The sequence below is a fragment of the Mustela putorius genome, unplaced genomic scaffold, assembly GCF_011764305.1.
Source record: "Mustela putorius furo isolate JIRA1106 unplaced genomic scaffold, ASM1176430v1.1 tig00000460_pilon_pilon_pilon, whole genome shotgun sequence".
Taxonomy (NCBI): Eukaryota; Metazoa; Chordata; class Mammalia; order Carnivora; family Mustelidae; genus Mustela; species Mustela putorius.
In genome coordinates this window covers 13741618-13763579 of record NW_025421389.1, presented here as the reverse complement: position 1 = coordinate 13763579, position 21962 = coordinate 13741618, and the positions used below count along the sequence as shown (strand labels likewise).

Below are 21962 nucleotides of genomic sequence, written 5' to 3'. Positions count from 1 at the left end.
TTTCAGTAGTTCCCAGGCTGATATAGCGTGGCCCAGCACATGCAGATAGCGTGGCCCAGCACGTGCAGGGGTACCTGCTTTGCCTTTTTTTCTGGTGGCAGCCCCAGCTCTGGCTTCCCTACCACCTGGGAGAAGGTCACGGGTGTGACCCCAAGCTCTCCCATGCACCCCTGGGAGCGAGACTGCCCCGAGCCATCCAAGCCAGCCAAACACACCCCCCAGTATGTATCACGTCCCAGCCGCTGTTCTAAGATTTAAAATATTAGCTCATTAACCTTTTCACCCTCATAACAACCTATGAGGTAGGTACTGTTTTAATCCCCACTTTCTGGAGGAGGAAATGGGGCCCAAGGAAGTGGCAAATACTAAGAGGGGCTGTGCTTGGTCATGACTGAGCCAGTCTTGCGTATGCACTACCTTTAGCTTTGCAGTGGTCGTAACCCCAGGACCTTACCCAGTCCAGTTTGCAGGGGCTTGGATGTTCGCTAAATTATCCCCAAAGTGTTTAGTGGCAAGACAAGGGCTAGAAATATAAGACTTTCTGGCTCTATTGACTTTATTTTCCCCTACTGAGTTGTGCAGTGCCCAGATCCCCTCCACTGGTCCTGGAGGGGAAGCTGAGGAATGGGCTGGGGTGATCCGTGGTCCCTGGGAAGCCACAGGTGCACAGACAAGAGGACACTGACATTTACCCCCCGACCTATAGCAAAAACTGCTTCACGTGCCCTCCCTTCTGTAACCTGTTTACATGTCAGGGCAGAAATAGCTGCTGTTACAGCAAGGAAAACAGGATCAGAGAGGCAAAGCAACCAATGCAAGATCACACAGCTAATGAGTGGTGGAGCTGGGGTCTGACCAGGCAGCGGGGGGTAAGGGGGGTTTCTCTGTGACTTCCAAGCCCACTTCTTTCCCACACCCTGCCCGGCAGCTAAAGACACACAGCCCAGGAAGGGGGTCCTGGTGGACAGACTGCTGCCCCAGCCTCTTCTTCCCGCAACATGGGAGAGTCAGGGACGGCCACAGAGGTCCTGGAAACTAGCTGTTGCCCATCCAGGGGACACAATGGCCCAGGCTCAGACTTGGGTAAGACCATGGGTAAGGCCATGCTCTCAGCAGCAGGTGGCCCTAAGAAGGGAGTGATGGACATATAAAGAAGCCGAGGGAAGCGGGCCAGAATGGTAGGCCCGGTTGTGGGGCTCCCCAGGAGCAGACGTGGGGGGCACCTCAGAGAGCCTGTGGTAGGTGGGAAGGTAGCCACGGTTGCAACCTGATGAGATTTTGGCTGGGTCTCTGAGGGGTCTCATTAAAAATCAAATTGGCCCTGAATTGTGGGAGTAACACTTTTTATTCTGATTCGAGCTTTACAAATTAGATTTCATAGGACATTTTAATCAGCTATGTGTGGTGGGTTAATTTATTTATTTTTTTCCTCTCAGGCTCTTCAAGTTCTCTGTTGTAATTAGACTGTTTCTGGCACCAAAACAAGAGAGGGAGAAGGAGGAGGAGGAGAGAGAAGGGAAAGGAAAAGTGGGGTGGGGGGGAGTTCTGGAGAAGGAGCCAGAGGATGGAGGGACGTGAGGAGGGTGCCGGAGAGGCTGGAAGAAGGGGCCGGGAAGGGAGAGGAAGGGGGGGAGGGAGAAAGCTGTGGGGGGCACTCCTTTCTGAGGCTCTTTTCTCCTGGCTCAATGATGATTTCACAACTCCTTCTTTTATCTCAAAATCTTCCTTGCAAGAAGGACAGTGTCAAGACAGCCGCAATGGCTGCCAAAGATTGTGTTATCAGAGAGAATTAGCAGGTTGTCAGCTGTAATGAGAAGGCCGGAAGCCAGTGGTGTGGACCCTGATGCAGGAGGTGTTCCCTCCTCCGCCCACCCCCAGTACCGCTTCCTCAGATGTGGGTGAGGGTAACAGAAAGCTGAGGTACAGGGAGCATCCCGAGGGGTTGCGGGTGTGTTGGTGGGTGGGTGGGGGGTGAGCCCTGGTTGGTGCAGGAAAGCCGAGATCCGCTGTGGAGGTGGACGCAGAGAGCTCACTAGCTCACTCTGGACCGTGTCTCAGAGCCAGGCATTGGGGCAACCATGAGATTCCCCCAGTAAGCCCTGACCCCACAGAGAGCAGCCTGAAGGGACAGGGGACGGGGTGTGGAGAGGGGGAGGATGATCTGATCCATCCCAGCAGGCTTGAAAGAGCTTTCGGGTCCCACATTGGGTGTGTTTGGACCCCTTCGGGCTTTTCTATGGAAAGAATGTCTCTTGGGTTGGGGTGGGAGTTGGTGGGAGCAGAGAGAGATAACAGTGGACAGTCTCAACAAAACCACCCAAAAGACATTCCCCATTTTCTGGGAGGAGGGGATGATGGGTGCTCTGACAATTTCTTTTTCAATCTGATTTTAATTTCTGTGCATTAAATACATGCCACTAGAAATACTTTCTCTTTCAAATCCATGAAACGCTTTTTCAAATAGAATCACAAGCTGAGGGTCACTGTCTAGAGTCGATCAAAGTCACGCTGCTGTGGGAGGAGGGGGTGGAGGGTTGGGCACGCTGTCTTTTCACCCAGAGGACACACCTTGAGTCTTCTCCTTTAGGCTTCAGAGGCCCTAGGAACACAGCGTGCATCCGTGGGTGTAGTTTCCTGGCCAGAAAATGCTCTTCATCTGTTCCCTCACAGCTGGTTTCTTTCCCCTGTCTTTCCTGCTCCCAGGAAGTGAACGGTGAGGGAGCCCAGGATCTTTTCTAGAACCTCCTAGGCCATATAGTAGGTAGACAGGGAGCTCCTTGAGAACATTGTTGACTGCAACCTGCCATGAGGCAGGCCTTGCCCTGTGCTGTGGGGAACAGATGGATATGATGTGGTCCTTCCCTCCAGGAGCGAACGTCTGTACAACCACACACCCACACAACTCTTCTCGGGACACAGAGTGTGTGCTGTGCCCACTCGCACACCTTGAGCCGTCCATCCCAATTTCTCCGCTTCAGTTTCCCATTGTGCCCACTGACATTCTCCTGCTGCAAAGCCTGGCAGTCAGTGCGACCTCCCTTTCCTGCTTTATTCTCAATCTGTCTCCATCACCAAGTGTGGCCCAGCCCCTCCTCCACAGCACCTCTCAGACCCACCCTTTCCTCTCCATTCCTACCTCTGCAACCCAAAGTCTGAGCCCTCCCCACCTCCGCCTAGGTTCTTTTGACAGCCTGCGAATGCCTTTGGGTCCAACCCTGACTCTTCCTCCTAAACCACCACTTTCCTCGTGCACTCTCTCCCTTTGCAAGGGATGCGTAGTCCATGGCTCTCCACTGTCTGCAAGACAGCATCTGATGAACTTCTCCAAAATTGGACAGCCTTCTCCCTGGGGTGCTCAGCAGCCATTCCCTCGTGTTACCTGTTCCACGTCACTGACATCCCACCATAGTGGAATCGCTCCCTAACCAGCCCCGACCTCACTGAATGCCAAGTTGTCCTCCAAGGGCTTTGCCTGTGCCTCTAGACACATCCGGTCACCAAGGGGTGACTGACTTCTCTCTTCTCCCCTCCTCCCCACTTTTCTCCTTATCATCCCCCCCTTCATTTCTTCAAACCTTTATTGAGCATTTACTATATATCAGATGCCAAAGGAACAAAGGTAAGTGAAAAATGGAGGGTAAACTCAGGGCAGGAACCACAGCTGTCTTTTTCGTCTTATATTCTTGGCACCTGATCTAATGCATACGCACTAAATAAACTTGACTTGTGACCTTGTGACTGAATAAACTTGACTTGTGACCTTGTGACCTTGTGACTGAATAAACTTGACTTGTGACCTACTCTGTTTGTCCCCTGAGATCTGCGGTCATGAAGCAAAACTGTTTTTATGTTTTAAACTATTGATTAGGGAGATACTGTGCCGAGCACACCACACAGGAACAAGGTGAGAAATGAAGGGTCAGAGTCTTGAGGAGTCAGACTTTATAGGATAAAAATAACTGGGTTATTCATGGAAGACCCACTTTAACCAAGACTGAATATAACTACAGTGTTAATCAGGTGTTACTACCACATTTCACAGATGAGCTGAGCTCCCAGAAATAAAATGACAGGCTCAAGGTCACCCAGTTAGCCCAAGTATAACTCAAGGTCACACAGTGGTGTGTATTGTACCCACAAGTACAATAGACTCAAATGTCTCCAGTTGTAAACCCTGTTTTCTTGTCACTATCCCATGTTGGTTATTGAATTAAGGGTCTAGACTCGGATTTTTATCCACAAACCAGGACTTCCCCTATTCAACCCCACCAACCATGATCCTCAGACCATCTAAAGAGAATCAGGGGATCTTTGGAGTGAAAAGCAGTTTCTTGGTTCTTCTCTCAAAGTGTACATGGCTCCTGCCAGCTGCTGGTCAACAACACTGAGCTTGGGTGGGTTTAGGGCACAGTCCAGTACTGGCCATCGTGGGGGGTAGGAACGAAAAGAGGTATAATAATTATTGGCACTTAGTATTGTATAAATAGTCATTATCTATATAGCTGTGTTATTATATGAATATATAGAACTAGCTATATATCACAAATAATACTTTACTGTCGTAGAATTAATAATAGGTAACTTTAATTGTGTGTAGCGTTTAGAGCTTTACATAGGTTATTTGACCAAATGCTTTTCACAGTCAATCCTGTGTGACAGGTGGCCCCATCAGGCCCCTGCGAGGATGAGTCTGTCCGGGGTCCCAGGGCACTGAGTGGTGGGGGAGGGACATCAGACCCAGCAGTCCTGTTTCTGAGCTGCCTCCTGGGGTCCTTGGCTACACAGTCCTTGGCTCCTGGGAGTGCACAGAACCTGCCTGAGACCACACTCTCCCTTGCCCTTGGCCAGGACTACAAAGTCTAGGGAGACTCTCAGGGAATGCCTGGATGGAAACACACTTGGTGGGTTGGACTGTGTGGGATGGGGGTCCCAGGGGTGCTGCAGGCATGCTTTCCTGTTCACCATCCCGGGAAGGGAGGTGCCGTGTGGAACAGGAGGCTCCAGGGGCCACTGGAGAGCCCGTGAGGTGACTGTCCGCAGCCTGCAGGCTCCCTACATGCCCACGCTGCCGTGGACTCTGCAGGGCAAGAGGGCATGTTCCCAGCACTCCACCTGGGCCTTGACAACTCTGAAGTCGGGAGGGATGTGGTTCTCCCCACTGAGCTCAGAGAGGAAAAATGCCAGCCTCGAGGTTCTGCAGTGGCTCAGTGGGGCTCAGAGTCGGCTCTGAAGGCCCCCAGTGCGGAGACCCCCCCCCGCCCAACCTGCTCAGCAGGTGAGGAGAGGAGCCTGGACACAGGAGTGCTTAGCAGGTGCGGCCTTTGGGCGCCTTCTCTTCAAACTGTGAGAAGCAGGGGCCGTATGTGGCTGGGAAGGGGGGCGGCTCTGAAGAGCCCCAGCCTGAGGAACCATCGGTGCAGCCCGAGCTGCGGGCTCTGAGTCAGGATGGCTGGTGACTGGCAGGCGGGAGGAGGTGTGGGGGCGGGAGTGGCAGGTGGCAGGAGGGCTCGTCAGCGCTGATAAGGACAGGTGCAGGTGCAGCCTGGGCTAGAGAGAGGGGCGGGGACGAAGCACTGGAAGCCTTTGCGCTCCAGTCCTGGGGCAGAGCTTCCTATCCCCTCCCCAGCCTCCACCTCCTGCAGCAGCACAGCTGGGAGTCCTCCACTCCTGCCACCCTGTCTGCCCGGCCCTCGCTCTTCCTGCCAGCTGTTTCCCTCTGCTCTCCTCTCGGCTGCAGTGCAGCCCAGCTGCCTCCCTCCTCATGACTTCTCCAGGCTGCTTTCTTGAAAGCACCCCCTCCGCCCCTCTGCCCCTCGTCCCTCCTCCCTCCTTCATCTCCATCCGCCCAGCAGGCTCCCTGAAGAGCCCCGCCCCCCCAGCCCTGGCCATGTGACCCTCACCTTAGACTCTTTTGGGGGACTTGCAGGACACATTAGCACGGAATGAACCATCACCATCTGGCTCTGGGAGGTCCCCACCGTCTTCCAGTAAAATATTTAAAATGCTGAGGACCCCATGATTCCCTCTGAGCTCGCACACCTCTGACCCCTGATCTAAGGTCATCTCTCAATTTCTGATTATTTCCTGGGAAGGGAAGAGGCATTTTTTTTTTTTTAAATGGAAGACCGAGGTTATAAGGGCCAAATCACCGAAAGTGATGGTTTTAGAACAGTACTCTGGGGACCTGGCTGCTGTGGTGTATGCGTGCATGTGTGTGAGTGTGTGGGTGTGCATGTGAGAGAGAGAGAGAGAGAGAGTGTGTGTAACAAGCAGGAAGAGGGGGCGCCTGGGTGGTTCAGTGGGCTAAGGCCTCTGACTTCAGCTCAGGTCATGATCCAAGGGTCCTGCTCAGCAAGGAGCCTGCTTCCCCTCTCTCTCTCTGCCTGCCTCTCTGCCTACTTGTGATCTGTCTGTCAAATAAATAAATAAAAATCTTCAAAAAAAAAAAAAAAAGCAAGCAGGAGGAGGACCTAGTGGGCCTATGTGCTTGGTGGTCAGGGTCCTTAATGGCAGGCTCAGGTCACCCACCCCTGCCACTCATAATTTTCAGCCCCAATCTTTTGGGGACACCTTCCAGTACTGAGTGTCCTGAGTCTGTTGTCACCCCTATGGATGTAGGTGTTTGTGCCTCTCCCCTAGTCACTGATCAGGTGCTCAGGTGGTTCCGTGGCAGGGGCTAGCTGGAATACACACAGGGTCAGCATGGGCTGGTGCCAATGGCATGAGATCTGGGGTTAGAGTAGCTGAAAAGAGAAGGCCCAGTGCAAACTTCCGTGGAGCATGATGTGGGGGCAGGGTGCTGATGTCTCTTTGTCCCTGATATCATTCTCTTTCTTATTTATTTATTTAAAAAGATTTTTTTTTTTATTTATTTGACAGAGAGAGATCACAAGTAGACAGAGAGGCAGGCAGAGAGAGAGAGAGGAAAGCAGGCTCCCTGCTGAGCAGAGAGCCCGATGCGGGACTCGATCCTAGGACTCTGAGATCATGACCTGAGCCGAAGGCAGTGGCTTAATCCACTGAGTCACCCAGGTGCCCCATCATTCTCTTTTTATCTATGGTCAGGGGTCAGATCCGAGGCGGTCCAGGGTTGGCACGTGGGTGTGCCTTCTCCCCCCAACCCCTGGACAGGGCACTTTGGCCAAGGCTTTGCTCTAGCAATAGGTTGAAGTGTGGAGACCACTGCCCTGAGGGTTAATCCCAGCCATTTCTGGACAGGAACTAGGCTGCCTGGAATGCTTGCCTGGCTTCTAAGTGCTTTGCAAACCCATGCACACAGTCACCCTTGTCCTGCTCCTTCAGAGGGGGAGAGAGCTGATAAGGGCACAGGGCCCCCAAAAGGCTGAGTGATGCCCTGGGGATGCCCAGTGGTCCAGGAGCAGGCAGAGTGAGGACTTCTCCGGTGCCCTGGGGACGCACCCACCATCACCCCTGTGCCAGAGCGCGGGGCAGCCCAGCTGAAACCCTGCCTGCTTCAACTCCCAGGACATTCAGCAAAACTTGTGGAGAGTGTGCGGATGGCCACGTTTGACTGTAAGTCACTAAGCTGCAAGGGAGAAAGGGCTCAGTCTCATCAAGAGGTCACATAAAGTTCTTTTTGGGTTTGAGAAAGGCCTGTTGCAAGCAGAGGGCTGGAGGGAGGAAACCTAGAGGTTTCACGGAGGAGGAATCATGATATGGAGAATGCGACGAAGGAGAGATGGCATTCTGGGTTAGGAAAAGCACACAAGTGAAGGCACGAGTGACATGGACCCTGAGGGACCTGCTCTGAGTACCTGCCAGGACCTGGATCTTGGAGAATGGAAAGCACACAGGGTCAGGCAGGCCTGGGCTGGACCTCTGGCCCTGTCACTAGCAGTATGACCTGGCACGTTCCTCACCCTTATCTGAAATGGGAGTGACACACCTACCTCGCACAGCCGTGGGGAGAGGACTCATATGTTAATGATCCTGGTACACAGAGGTGTTTCCCAGGGGGTTGTTCTTATTTTCATCACCATCCCTGAATCTTTCCTGAGCCTAGGACCACTAAAAATTGGGCCACACTCTGGGGCACCTGAGTGGTGCGGTCAGTGAAGCGTCCACCTCTTGGTTTTAGCTCTGGCCGTGATCTCAGGGTCATGAGATCCAGCCCTGCATCTGACTCCAAGCTGGGTACAGAGTTTGCTTGAGATTTTCTCTCTCTCTCCCTCTTCCCCATCAGTCACCCTCCATTTCCCCCCTCTCTAAAATAAATAAATCTTAAAACAAAAAAAAAGTGGGGCTACAGAGCACCCGGCATGAGGGATCCCAGGAGGCTTTGGAAATGGGAAGTTGCACCGATTAGAATCGGCTCCTTCCCGTGGGTCTTGAGGGTGAGAGGGAGCCTGTAGGGCCCCCCTGTAGCTCTGCCGTTGCCATGACCCCAGCCCACCTCTGTCTCCCGAAGCTTCCTGGTCAGCCATACAGAACAGGCTCAGTGTTGCCGTCTGCTCTGTTAAGAGTGACCAGCTGGGGAAGGCTTTAAGAATGCTTGTATGCGGGATATTTACTGCCAGCTTTTCCCCAGCCCGGAGGACGCAAATTGCGTCTTATGAGATTAAGGAAAGCTACCCTGCTCCCGAGAAGCAAGCAGATGGCAGCAAGGGAGGGGGAGGAAGGAGCTGGCTCAGAGGCCCCCTAGCTGACACCAAAAGACGCCCAGCAGGGTGGGACAGGGCCAGGGCAGGACAACTCAGGTCATACCAGAAACCCAAGACTTGACTTCTGCCATTTTCCTGCTGCTCGGACCAGCTCCTAATGCAGAAGAATGGGTTTTGGGAGAATGTCTTGTCATGACCTACTCAGGGGAGCGGGAGCTGGGTGGGATGGGATTGTGTCCGAGCAGACTGACTGAGACAACTGATGTTTCTGGAGAGTGAGAGAATACCAGCAATGGTGCCAGCCATGGGCAGGAGAAGGTCTCCCCCACTTCCAGGACCACTTCCTGGAAGGGGTCCCCACTTCCAGGACCCCTGGCCAGGCAGGTGTGGGGAGGCAGACGAGAGACGGATCTATTTTCTGGGACAAGTTGCTTAGAGTCTGGAGGAGACAAACAGGCTCACAAGGGACCAGAATTACTGGCATCACACAACCAGGGCCCAAAGTGAAGTATAAAGAAAGTCCCAAGGAAGAAGGAGGCTTCCTTCTGAGGGAATGAGGGAAGGAGTCCCAGCAGGGTTGGCTTCTGACGTGCCCTTGAGGCTAACGGATAGGAGGGCAAAGAGGGAACGTTCTCGGAGATGGGAAATGGCATAAGTAGCACATGGAGGTTGGAACATGCTCCAGCAGCAAGAGCTGAGGCCATGTGATCTCGGCTGCCTCTCTGGCTCTGCCATTACCTCCGTGTGGCCCCTGGGCACATTCCCCAGGCCCTTTGCACCTGACTTTCTCCAGCAGGACAGTAATCAGTTGCTTGCTGGGTGGTTTGTGAGAAGGACATGGGGCATTTCGTGTAAAGTGCGTGGAGCCCTGCACGCCCTCAGGAGGGGTTGTAAATACGATGATGGACAGGGGCCCCAAATCCCCAGGAGAAGGTATCCTGGGGGTATTTGGCTCCATGGGTCTGGAGAAAGCTGGTGTGAATAACTTATAAGCATTCACATCTCAGGTAGTAGGAGAGGTGGTTCTGCAATATGTCTTCTCGTCTGGGGCTGACTTGGGAATTCATCTCCAAATAGGGGAAGTCACTGATGCTGACGTGCCCGCCTAAGAGGGACAGGGTCGCTCCAGGCTGGACAGATCGGGAACGCTGTCTTGGGTGGCACAGTTAACCACTGTCGAGGTCTGCACAAGCTTAGAGCCCTATTGGGATGGCCAGAGGTCATTTAACCCCATCTTCTTCCTTTGGATTGGGACTGGAAACACCAACAGAGAAGCCAGAAGAACAGAGCGTGGGAGTGGGGTGGAAGAGGGGCTGTTGGTCCACTGTTTCTGCTAGACTGTCTGCCGGGAGAGAGACATGAAGACACATTCACCCTCCACATTACCATCTGCAGCCACTAGCAACTTGATTCTGATACACAGGTGAGGAGAAGCTTGCTGAGATGACCAACATTCCAGAAATTGCTCTGGAGTTTTTTTTGGGCTTACACAGGAAAGCCAGACTGCTCCTCCCTGGGGCTGGATGTGGGACAGGAATTTCGAGGGCATGTTTTCCTGTCCTTGTGTCTTGTCTGAGCTGGGGGCACCCAGGTAACCTGTGATTCTCCTGGTCTCACATACCTCTCCCCAGGATACATACTCCACCAAGGTTGTCCTGGACAGTGTGGGGCTTTAATGAAGAGCAATGGGGCTGGCCGAGGCAGGGTGACTCCAAAGTCACTATAAATCCTTCGTCTACTGATGATCAGCCCGTGGCCCCGGCCAGAACCTGCACTGTCCTCATTAGAGAGGCAGGCGGAGGTAATCCTCCATCCATTCAGCCAAGCTCTGGATGCCAAGAGGATACTGATAAGTGCTTCTGGAAATACTGGTGCATCAAACCTGGGAAGGAGCCCATCCATCCCTGCCTGTGGTCCTCCCTGAGTCTGACTGAGATGGGAAGGGCAGAGCAGTGCAGGGTTTTGTGGCAATGGTGGGGGAGGGTATGGAGGAGAGATGGAAGACACTCTGGCAGCCCATGAAGGCTAGGAGCCAGGATGCCATCTCAGGCTTTCTGTGAGCTGGCCATGGGGCCCAGGCAAAGCCCCTTTCTGTCTCTGAGCCTCAGGCTTTTGTGTGTTCAGGAATATGTACTCCCTGAACCCTTGTTGGGGAAAGGCAAGGAGCAGTAGGAGAGAGAGAAGGGGATGCTGAAGAGCAGGAGAGAGCTAAGTCATTAGAGTCTGAAAGGAAGTGTGGACATTGGCTGTGGGCAGACATAGCTTCTATGGTTACCTCCTTAGAGAGGATCAGGGTGGGAACCATTGGGAGGCAGAGCTGCGGATTGGCTAACTCCATAGTGTCCAGCATCTCTGTTTTCTTTCCTCACTCCGTCCTTCCTTCCTTTTTTTCTTTTTTTTTTAAGATTTTATTTACATATTTGACAGAGAGAGAGAGAGAAGAGAGCACAAGCGGGGGAAAGGCAGAGGGAAAAGGAGAAGCAGGCTCCCTGCTGAGCAATGAACTAGATGCAGGACTGGATCCCAGGACCCTGAGATCATGACCTGAACCACCCAGATGCCCCTCTGTTCCCTTTTCTAAGAGTTACTGGAAGGACACAGGAAGCTGTGTCCTCGCCCTGGGCACCTGACCCAAAAGGTGCACCCAGGCCCAAAAGTGCAGAGCTGCCACCGTCGCTAGGAACCAGGCAGGAACAGGTGCACGGCACGGGGGCGTGCGGATGTGTTCAATAGGGAGCATTGCTAGGGAATCATGGTAGGCCTGAGCGTGTCGGCCCCGAGTGCACGCTAAGAAGTTTGCACTTAATGAGAAATCATCAAAGGGTTTGACCCACATGCTCAGATCTGAGTTTTGGGGAAGATCACAGCGGGGACGGTGAGGGGGTGGGTGAAGGAGGATAATCTGAAGACGGGAAGACTGATCAGGAAGATCTTGCTGTCATCGGAACTCAGGCTAAAGCCGCATCCGTGGAAAGACGAAAGTGGATTTGGGAGCCACTTGGAGATAGAACTGGTAGGGGTTGAGAGGAGATGAGAAGGATGGAGGCATCAAGGTCCCCTCTCCCTGGCCTGCAGGAAGGGGTGATAGGTGACCTGGGGGACTGTTTCTGTGTCAGGAGGGGCGGCGTGCTTGGGGGGGGGCGGGCAACACAATTGGTGTTGCTTCTGCCACCTCTGACCTGGGCGCCCTCGGCCTGCCTCTTCCCTTCTCCGGGACTCCCCGTGTGTACAATGCAGAGTCTAGACTCAGTCTGTTAGGTCCCTCCCTTTCAGGCCTAAGGTTCTTTGTTCTGCTTTATCCAAAGTCTTATTTTTGGGTGGGGAGAACCCATAGCTGAGAAGAATACAACTGAGCGAAGAGGAGGTAGAGGCAAATCTCTCAAGGACATTTGGTCTGTTTGAGGAAGATCCATGCCCTAACCCTCAAGTGTTTTTTTTTTTTTTTTTTTTTTTTTTTTTTTAAAACAAACATTTTAAAATAATCATTTTATCCTGGTATAGACCTTGCCAGCGGGAAAGTGTGCTAAAACGTTCACATGCATAAGGATCACCCGAGGTGTGGCGCCTGGGTGGCTCAGTGGGTTAAGCCTCTGCCTTCGGCTCAGGTCATAATCTCAGGGTCCTGGGATCAAGCCCCACATGAGCTCTCTGCTCGGCAGGGAGCCTGCTTCCCCCTTTCTCTCTGCCTGCCTCTGCCTACTTGTAATCTCTGTCTCTGTCAAATAAATAAGTAAAATCTTAAAAAAAAAAAAAAAAAAGAATCACACGAGGAAGTTGCTAAAAATACACTTTCCTGGGCTCCCAGCCAGAAATTCTGAGATGGTGGTTCTGAGCTAGGTCCAGGAGTCTGCGTTCTACAGCTCCCGGGGATAATCCGGCCACAGGTGGGTTTTGGTGCCCATTTGGGAGGCACCGTGGGATGCCTGGGGGAACTGGGTTCTTTCTGGTTTGGGGGAACTTGTCTTTTAAATTTTTTTTAAAAGATTTTATTTATTTATTTGACAGAGAGAGATCACAGGTAGGCAGAGAGGCAGGCAGAGAGAGAGGAAGCAGACTCCCTGCTGAGCAGAGAGCCTGATGCGGGGCTCCATCCCAGGACCCTGGAATCATGACCTGAGCTGAAGGCAGAGGCTTTAACCCACTGAACCACCCAGGCGCCCCATGAGGGAACTTGTCTTTCTCTGGACTTGGTCTAGCTGCCATTTCCTTCTAGGTGCGCCATGTTTCCTTTGCCACTCCATGAGGTCGTTGGATGAAGTCAGTGGTTGTCACTAATTTTTTTTCCCAGTGCATGTAATCTTATGCCAGTGGAATCCCATATGGAATGCCAGGGTGTGAGGTGGGTGGGGGCAGGCTAGGTGAAGTTTGAGGGGCCCCTCCAGCCAGTGGGCTACTGTGCAGGGGACCCCAAGGTCCCGCTGTGAAATGCTCAAGGTATCAGAAGGTCCTGTGCAGTTTCGATGGTTTCCAAGTGTTCCATCAAGAGCAGGGTGGCTGCTTCCCATAGACAGATCCCAAAGTGGGCCTGGGAGCCAGGTGCTCTGTGTGGATACGGCAGTCTGTTCTTGAAATGAGCAGCTTCTCTGCCACTCACCAGCCCTGCGTCGGGGACAGCAACCCAGACATGGTATTTATAGAGAAAACATCTCATGGCTTCCGGAGTCGTTCCCAACAGGGAGTAGATCACCATGTCCCACATTTCTTCCTTCTTGGAGCCCAAAGACAACCAACTCGTAATTATGTTCGCTAATGGAGAGGAAGCAAGGGTGTGAGTAATCCAAAGTGAAGGACAGTGCAAAATAATGAATAGTACTAAGTAACATGCCTTTTCAACTCTGGAATGCATTTCAGTATTCACGTTTGAATGTGGATGCGTTTGATGTTCTGGGAATTTTTAATACTCAACAAAACAAAACCAAAGCCAGTGGTGGAGCTCCCCGCTGCCGCCGACTCGGCCGGGCGCAGAACATCACCTCTGGTCCTGGCTGACAGCTGGAGGCGGGCCACCCCCACCCCCCACCAGCTCACTGTGTTCACGGCTCGACACCTTCCCCTAGGTGGGGACAGGGATATCAGCGGGTTTCGCCTTTAGAGGACTTTCATTCCCTTCCGGATTCATGCAAATAAGAGCAAAATAAGAAGCTGTGAAATGTTAACAGAGGACTTCATTAAGCAATCTTGGTGATAGAGTTTGCCAGGCATGGGGACAATTTGCCAGCAGATAATTGAGAGCTGACTATATATGTGCCCTAATTAAAAAAGTGATGCTTCGCACTGCCCTGGGACTCTGGGTCTCATTCTTCAGGTTGGTTAAGGGGATTAACCACAGCTAAGTCTTGCATGCACTTTATACTCCATGAAGAACTTCGCATATGTTATTTTGCTTCTTCTACCTGCATGACACCCCGTGGAGGAGGTTCTAAGATCTGTCCTGATGTGGAGACTTGAATGCCAAGACTCACCATAGCGGTTGGCTCAATGCCCCACAGCAAATGTACATCTCCCAACCCAGCCTGCCGCCACCTGGTTGTGACCCTGGCAAGGGCTCAGATCACCTTCTCCAACCCTGAAAATGCAGGCGCTAACCAAACAACCAAACCAAACCAAATAAACTTGCCATTACTGTGCCTGTCTGATTGTTTGAAAGTGGACGTGTTGGTAAAGGAGAGATTTTGTGCTACTGTCACCCTGAGAGGAAGGAGAGAGACTACATGCAGCTGGGAAGCACCTGGGATGGTCTGAGGGCTTTTCTTAGCTTCTAAGAGGCTTACACTGGGTCACTGAGCCCATCTCAGAAGACGAGCTAATGGCGGGAAAGATGGAACTGGCTTCTCAGGGGAGCCCCTTGAAGCAGGGGAACTCCAAAGCTAGCCATTATCACATCAACGGTACTGAGAGATAGAGAGGATCTCTTCTACTTTTTGGATTGGGAAACAGAAGCTCGGAGAGGTTAAGTAACCTGTCCAAGGTCACGGTGTGCATTGGAGCGGGCAGACTCTAGTTCTGTGTCTTGGTTTACTCCATAGTACCCGGTAAGACCAGAGCGTGTTTGAGCTTCATGGTTACCTCTTCAGAAAACAGAGACTGGTACTGTGTCCTCCAGCTGCCCCCAGCTGTGCTCCAAAAACACATCAAGGAGCCTGACAGGACAACTGCTTCTTGCCTTGTACACAGGCTCTGCCCCACCTGCAGACCGCCATCAGCCAGAGAAACTTCTGATGCCCCCAGGCACCCCTGGGGCTGAGATCAGGTCCAAGAACAAAAATTTAGGGCAAGAGTTGTCCACAGCTTGGCAGAGGCACAAGCATTTTTTATCTTCCCCTGCTGCATCCCCATTCAGAAGCTTTTTGCAAAGGCCCAATAGCCTTCTCGCTTGGTCCCGGGCTGGGGGAATAATGACTTACATTCTCTGCACGGCTGGGGTCTCGTGCCTTTGTAACAGCCACCCTAGTGCTGAACCTCTCATCCCTTGTCCAAAAAGGACCAGCTAGTGGCTGGAGGGAGACTTCCGCAGGGGGCATGGGACCGGGGGTTGGGGTGGGGGTGGCCAGGAAATGGGAGCTATCTCCAGGCCCCACTCGGGCCCGACCCCCGGGACGTCTCTATCTCCCAGCCAGAAGTGCCACTAGATGTGCCGACAGCTCCTCTAATAGAAGAGTTACTCGCGGCTTCACTGGAGGGAAACAGAGCAGCTTTCAAACCTTCTCCCTTAAACGCAACAATATTTGGTAACACTTGGCGTCTTGGGGAGAGAATTCATGTCCGTAATTAGTTACTGTATATCACCGTTAGTACCCTGCTCAGGATTTACTGGGCAAATACCATTTAACTGCACAATAACTACAGGTCCTTGCTGCTTATTGGGTAATTTACTAAGGCTGGGGGAATGGGGCAGGAGGGACTCTGAATGGGAGGGATTGTAACCCCTTGAATCAAACTTTATGAGTTTGGGCTTGGCAGGGAGGTGGCTGCCGGTAGCCAGCTCTCACTGCTTTGTTTTGCAGAGTTGGCGGGCACACTGCTTCCTTCCCTTTATTTATTGCAGGAGAGATCTGGGACTGGGGTCTGAGGCTGCCCGGAGCTACGGAGGGCCTTGTGGTAGAGAGGGTCTTTGGCTGAGCACAAAGGCACCCCCGGCAGGAATCCAGGCTCGGAGTCCTGGGAGCTCCATCCATCCTTGTACGTACTCCCTCATGGGGCCTCCTTCTGTTTCCGGGCCAGTGGGTGGGGAGCACACACAGGGAACCGTCCTTGGCTGGCAGGATCAAGATAATCCGAAACCCTCTCTTCTCTCTCAAGTGCCATGTTGGTTGGGAAGCAGGCATTCCCGGACACTTGGCTGTAATTCCCAGCCTTAATCTGCTTGAGCAAAGTCTGTCTTTGTTTGGCCACGGCACTGTCTAAACTCCTCTAACCTATTTAGACCACGGAGAGGGGAAGAGACACAATAATGAAAAACTCAACGTGCAACATTGCCTTACGCAATCTAATAAATTACTCGGTACCCGGCTGCCAGCTCAGACTAAGCCCAATATTGCCTGCAGTAATTATTTGGATCAAATGCAGTTTATCTGCTTCATATTTGTGCTTCTGTGCTCAGTGGTAACTTATAAATGTCATTGTGGTGTTTATTTGTTATAATGAAACTTAATGGCATTGGAAGCCAGGAGCAGAGCTGGTGGGCGGCGGGTTTAAAACAATCTCTTCATCTCTGGAGAAAGAATGAGCCAAGATAACACGAAACTGCCCTGTAGGGAAGAGATTTGCGGAGACGGTTGTGTCCTCGCGCTGCGTGGTGGGCAGAGAGGGCTGGGGAAGATTTGGCTAGGTTTAATCCTGGTACTGCTCCATCTGGTGCTTCCATCTTCTAAGGGTATTACAGGGGTGGGAGATGTTCGATGTTCACACCACCCAAGGGGTGGCCCGGAGAAGAGATACAAGCTGCCCAGGGTCTTGGAGGAAAATGTCTTGTTGGACGGGGCTGGACGTGAAAACCCCTAGGGTGAGGACAGACGATCAGACGGAGGTCAGGCGGAGAGTGTGGGGACAGAAAACAAAGGGAAGGTATCCTAGAGAGCGAAAGGAGGGGTCTGAGAAGTTTTCTCCTTCGGGCGAGAAACCAGCCCCGATGTTAGAAAGCATGAAGCATGGACGGACCAGGGCAGAGCTGGTGGGCGTTGGAAGCGGGGTTCCCCTCTGGCTCTACACAAGTACCATGGACGAGGATCGGGCATTTAGTGTAGAATAAAGGGTTTTGGCTTCTTATAGCTCTGGACTGTGCCATTTACTAGCCATCTGGCTTGGGGCGAGTTCTTGATGTTTCCCGAGTCTCATTTCCTCATGTGGAAGGTGGGAGTACTAACAGATACCTCTCAGGACAGTAGTGAAGATCACAGGGGGTGATGTGTATAAAATGATGCACAGGGTGTTTGGCACACAGCGAATAACAAACAAATGGCCACAGCAGTGACTGGCAATTAGTAGATGTTCAATAAACGTCCGTTGAGCGAGTAAATGAGTAATGACGCTTCCCACCCGTGTGTGCTACAAAGCCCTCTTCCAAACAGCTGGGCTTGGACTGAGAACCTTACGGCTGTGCAAAGCTGATCTTATTACCCCTGTTTTCTAGTGTGAACATGGCTATGGTAACTTGCCCAAGGCCGCTCAGGTGCTTTATATGTGGGCATTGGCTCTTCTGTCTCCTGGGGCAGGACTATCTCTACCAGTCACCAGGGACAGACAACGCTCCATCTCTGCTGGGAGGCTGAGCTCTTCCCTCCTGCCTGGCAGCACCGCTCCCTGGATCCAGACCACAGAGCCCGCGCTGACCTTCCTCGCTGAACCTGGTGGCAGAGGTAAGCCGGGGCCTTTCTGTCCATTTCATCTTAATACTACAGTTAGTGTTTACTCATGAAATATTCATTTTCTCCCCTCAGCGACATGCTCATACAAGGCTCCTAATATCATACATATGGATGAAAATTATTAGTCATTGTTATTTCTCCCACTAGCTGGTCCCTTCTCCTAGTACTCCTCCTGTTTTGATCTCAGCAAAACGGGACTGAATTGAGGGTTTTAGCCTGGAACACTAATAATAATGCCTTGCATTTTATGGTACTTTATGCTTTCTCAAAGCACTAACACAATCATCATGCATAGCTTCTCTTTGCAATATCCGCACAGGGAAAGAGCCTTGGTGCCCCAAAGTATACCCATTTTGCAGATGAAAAAAATATAGGTCAAGAGAGGTCATGCTTCTCTTTGCAATATCTGCACAGGGAAAGAGCCTTGGTGCCTCAAAGTATACCCATTTTGCAGATGAAAAAAATATAGGTCAAGAGAGGTCATGGTCGAGGTCATACACCTAGTCAGGAACCAAACTTATATTTAAAGATGTTTATTTACTTATTTATTTTTGTTCGACTTCTAATGCAATGTTCTTTGGGAAACAATGTGTTTGTGTCATGTAAATAACAGCACCATCTTATTTCTATTGTTTTCCAGTTTCTAAAGCGCCCCCCCCCCCAGCTATTTTACTGTTTCTCACAGGCAGGCTTGAGTTACTCTTATTTGACAAAACTCAAACAAGTTGGTGGCGGATCTGGGCCTTAAATCATCATTCCTCAAAATGGATTCCAGAGAACATTAGTCCTAAAGCATGTTTTGTATTCAAATAAGTTGGGGAAACTCTGAACCATACACCCCTCTTGGTGGTTCACCACGCCCTTGGGCATTTTAGAATCTCTGAGACATTCTATAGGGCAGACCTGTTCAGTGAGGGCTAACCCAGCTTCTCCCACTGTTATTTACCCACGGCGGGTCCCTCCTCCTCTTTCTGAACCAATGGGCTTTAGAGCAGGGCTGGGAGAGGAGAGGCTGGAGACAGGGTAGAAAAAAACATGCCTGTGGGGCCACCAGAACTGACACACCCCCCTCCCCAGACTTCCTCTCCTCCTTCCTGTACCCCCAGGGTGTGAATTCTAGATAATTCACTGCATATTAGGTGTAGTGAGTCTGGTCTATATCAATCTGGGGCAGGATCAGATGGGCGCCTTGCTGGCTGACCGGGGGTCCGTGGGCTGTGCAAGGTGGGGAGATGTGGGAGAGAGTGGTTGGTGGCCATGGGCTGGGGGACGTCTACGTGGATCCACAACAGGAGCTCGGCCAGGTCTGCCCTTGCTGGTGAAAGAGGGAGTCATCCCACCCTCATCCCCCAAACACACAAAGCTCCCCCAGGCAGGGCAGAGATAAAGAGACCACTGTCCGAGTCTTTGTTTTACCAGGTCATAGCTGGGTGCCTTTAGGTAGATGACTTCATCTTTCTGAGCCTCTTTACCCTCAAAATGGAGTTAACCCCCCTAACTTGTGATGGGATGAGGACGACTGATGTCAGTGTGTGGAAATGCCTCTCTAGTCCTGTGTCTTTGCAGCTTAGCTCCCCACCCTTCTCCTGGTTTCTCGGGTCCCCCAGTGTTACTCCAGACAGAAGAAATGGCTTGCCCCACCTCTGTGCTCCATGAACATATCCCTGGTACATTTGTAGCTCTCCCATCACCCTGCCTTCTGCTAGTGTCTTCTGTGCCTGTCTTCCCACTGGACCCCAAATTCTCTGAGAGCTGAGCTGACTCCGTCAGTGGTCCCCCCTCCCTCTCTGTGTCCCCGAGGCGTGCCCACTTCAGGGCCCGAAGGCTAACTCCTCATCTCTGGTTATCTGCAACCTGAGGTCTTTCTCTTGAGCTAAGGGTCCCTCTGCCTCCCAGACAGACCATGACACGCAAAACCTTGCTTAGGGTCGGCTGCTGGCAGAAGCTGAGTGAAGATGAGGGCATCCTGGATGTGTTGTTCATCTCCGTGTCTCTCACAGCACGAGGCACACAGTAGGTGCCTGGTAAATCTTGGAGTAGGACAGAGACTAGCCCTATGAACAGATGCAGGAGGAATGTGGTTCGGCAGGCTGGTTGGGAGTGGAGAGCCTCCCCTTCCCCCATACCCCCCCCTCCCCCGAGCCTGGGGCAAAATGGCTGCTTCCTTCCTCTCTTCTTTGAGGTCCTTTTCTCTCCTCTCTACCTGCTCTGGCTGACTCTGGTCAAAGCTCTGGGTGCAGAGGACCAATGATCAGCCAACGTCCTTCCTCAGTGAAAGGAGAACAGCTTGGTGTAGGGTTTGAGATCCTTTCATGAATAATGGTCGAGAAGTGCTGTTCTTTAGTAGGAAGAATAGTGGTTATTCCTGGCACATTTGACTTGGAGGTGGGGAGTATTACATTGCTCTATTTATCCCACACTCTGTACGCAGTTACTGAAACTGTCACCGTGTCCTATATTCCATAGGCCATTATGTGTATTTCAAACCATTATATAAATGGACTTGATTTGGTACTTCTGAATGTCATTAAACTCCTCCCATACCAGTAACAACACAGTTTCCATAGAAACTAATACATTTGAGAAGGGAAGGCGTAGGGAAGAAAGCAGATGGAACAGGGGGGAAAAATACGTCCGTCCGATTATTATTTCCAGAACGCGGGACCCAATGATGTGACATGGGCCACTCTATGGAGATGGGGCAAGCTCCTTCAGGTTTTTATTGACTCTCCTTTGATAAAAGCCATGGATAATTCATCTCAGCCTGAACCTGCTCATTCCAGCACACAGCTCTAAAAACTTTATGGCACCGCAGGCCATTAAACACGCTCATTTATTCAGACTCCTTCTCCCCTGGGAGGGGGAGGGGGGTGGGTCTCCCCGTTCAGCGGTGAAGCTTTTGAGGCTCGCTGAGGATGGGGGGCAGGTAGGGAGGCAGAGAGAAGAAAGGAAGCCTCCTCAGGACACAGCAGGCATAGAGGGAGACCCCAGGATTCTGCCAGTGGTTGCCACCTAAGTCCTTGGGTCCCATGGACATCAGTGCATTTGGACAATAAAGCTGTAGACACATGGGGTTGCAGGGGTGTTATATTTAAAACCCTGAGAGCCTGGCTGAGGAGCTGCCCATGGCCTTTGTAGATGAAATTTTCTATTTTTGCAAGGGTACAAGCATAGGTTGCAATGGCTTCATAAAAACAGTTATGGGGGCACTCCTGGGCCCTACTCACTTAGCCCATAGTTGGATTGAATTCCCTGTATCTGCTCCCCTAGCTCCTGGGCATAGCTGGTTACAGCAATTATGACATTGTATTTTAATGGCTGTGATAACTCTGGGGGGAGGGGCTGTATCCCTATAGGTCAAGGGCGTCCTGGCATTGTGCGAGGCACAGACTAAGTGTGGGATGTATGGTTGTTGAGGAAGTGAGTACACGTTATTGCTGTACTCAGAAGGGTTCACATGCATTGGTTCATGGTGGGGATATTGAGCCATTAGAAGAGGGTGTGGACCAGATGACCTCTGGTCCCTTCTGGCCTCGAGGACCTTTGATAATATGGTTCTAAACCAGCTCAGCCTATACTTGATTTGAATGTAGATTTCTCTGACTCCCAAGGTACAGTACTTAACCATTAAGCATACTCACCACAATGTTAAAAGGAGAAACAGAACCAAAACAACCACAAAATTAACTTGGTATGAAATATATCTGGTGCCCTCCCAGTGGAGGGCAAAAGTTCTTGAGGACAGAGCTGTGTCCTGCCTCCCTGAGGCTCCTATGTATGGCACAGTCCTGGGCTCATAGCAGGCAATGGCTTTACTCTGTATAAGGCACATCTAGATCAAAGAAGCCCCTCCCCTTCCTTTTCTCTTTGCTTCTCATCTCTTTCAGAACATAGCCTCAACACACGTTCAGTGGGCAGACTTCCCTGATTGATCCACTCAACCCTGCCTCTCCCAGACTTCAAGAACTTAGCATGGTTAAGAGGAAAGAGGATGGCCCCTTGGGTCAGAAGCCTGGGTTTGAGTCTTGGCTGTGTGGCTCACAGGCTGTGATAATTGGGACAAGTCACATGACTTTTCTGGGTCTCAGTTTCCTCATCCCCATGTGATTTGTAAGGTTTCTTCTAGGGGTCCATGGTTCTCAGATCACCCAGTCCCAGCATCTTGGGAGCCACGGACCAGAAGCAGAGAAGGTCACTTTGCTCGCTCTTCTTTCAGTGTCTACTCTGTGCAAACATTATGCTAGGGCCCTGGGATATCCTGGAGACCCAACAGAGCTTACAGATTAGTAGGCAAGGCAAGTATTAGTTAAAAAATAGCAATACGAACTTATATGTGCAGACTGAGCTATGAAGGACCAGTATAGACAAAGGTCCTGGGACAGATGGGAGCATTTCTGTTTGAGGAGCTGAAAGAAGACTGATGTGTCTGGGGTATGGTGTTAAGGGGACAAGATGAGGTCAAAGAGGTAGGTAGGAA

At 51.6% G+C, this 21962-nt stretch overlaps 1 protein-coding gene across 4 annotated transcripts in view; it reads right to left on the bottom strand.

The window, feature by feature from the left end:
- Window positions 1–21962, bottom strand: part of KIRREL3 (kirre like nephrin family adhesion molecule 3) — a 546348-nt gene that overhangs the window by 96892 nt on the left and 427494 nt on the right. The window lies entirely within an intron of this gene.